The sequence below is a fragment of the Herpailurus yagouaroundi genome, unplaced genomic scaffold (assembly GCF_014898765.1).
Source record: "Herpailurus yagouaroundi ecotype Mexico unplaced genomic scaffold, PumYag 181, whole genome shotgun sequence".
In the NCBI taxonomy this organism is placed as follows: Eukaryota; Metazoa; Chordata; class Mammalia; order Carnivora; family Felidae; genus Herpailurus; species Herpailurus yagouaroundi.
This window is the reverse complement of record NW_024412412.1, coordinates 19,358,059-19,358,855: the sequence shown is the minus strand read 5'-3', so window position 1 is coordinate 19,358,855 and position 797 is coordinate 19,358,059. Positions and strand designations below refer to the sequence as shown.

The window sequence follows — 797 nt, the reverse complement described above, 5'->3', positions numbered from 1 at the left end:
TATATATATATATTGTATAGTTGTTAAGATAACTGTAGTGGAGTATTTGTGCCATAAACTTTCAGTAAATGAATTTGACCTTTGGAACAGCTCACAGTTGTGATCTTGTTCAGTTTTTAGGTAGGAGCAATACTTAAACTTTTGTTGCTTTAAGTCCAGTGTGTATGGCAAATTGATTCATATATACAAGGCATTTTATAGTTTCCTAAACATATTTTATTTTTTTTTTCCCCTGGGAAAAGTGTGACCAGTCCTCCACTACCACAAATTCTGCAGTCGAGTTTCCCACATTTGGGGAAATCTCAGCAGTCAGCACATCCAGAATGCAATGGATAAGCCTCGCCCTGGGAAAACCACCTTTGTGATCATGGTATCTCCCCTGTCAATAAGTATACATATTTTATATTTTTAATCCATTTTCACAACTATTTTGTGATGCCATATGATTCGTTTTCCCTGTTTCTAAATGCGAAAATAGTGTCAGTGCCACAAATTTCTTGCATTCACTCAACTATACTTATTAAGCACCACATATGTAAAGTACTATGCCATATAATGGAAATAATGCACAAATTAATTCTTGCCTTTTGAAAGTCATAATCTAGTCAGAGAATGGCTTACTCTCCTTGAGTTGCAATAACAAAAATACCATAGACTGAATAGCTTACAATAAACATTTGTTTCTCACAGGTCTGGAGGCTGGGAAGTTCAAGATCAAGGTGTTGGTAGATTCCTTGTCTGATGAGGGCCTGCTTCCTGGTTCATCCATGGCCATCCTCTGGCTGTGTTCTCACATG

At 36.8% G+C, this 797-nt stretch overlaps 1 non-coding gene across 1 annotated transcript; it reads right to left on the bottom strand.

Moving 5' to 3' along the window:
* Positions 1 to 232: 232 nt before the first annotated feature.
* On the bottom strand, positions 233 to 393 carry LOC121040035 (U1 spliceosomal RNA). Its single transcript, XR_005795104.1, has one exon. It is a non-coding gene; the product is annotated as a U1 spliceosomal RNA (small nuclear RNA).
* Between the last annotated feature and the right edge of the window lie 404 nt (positions 394 to 797).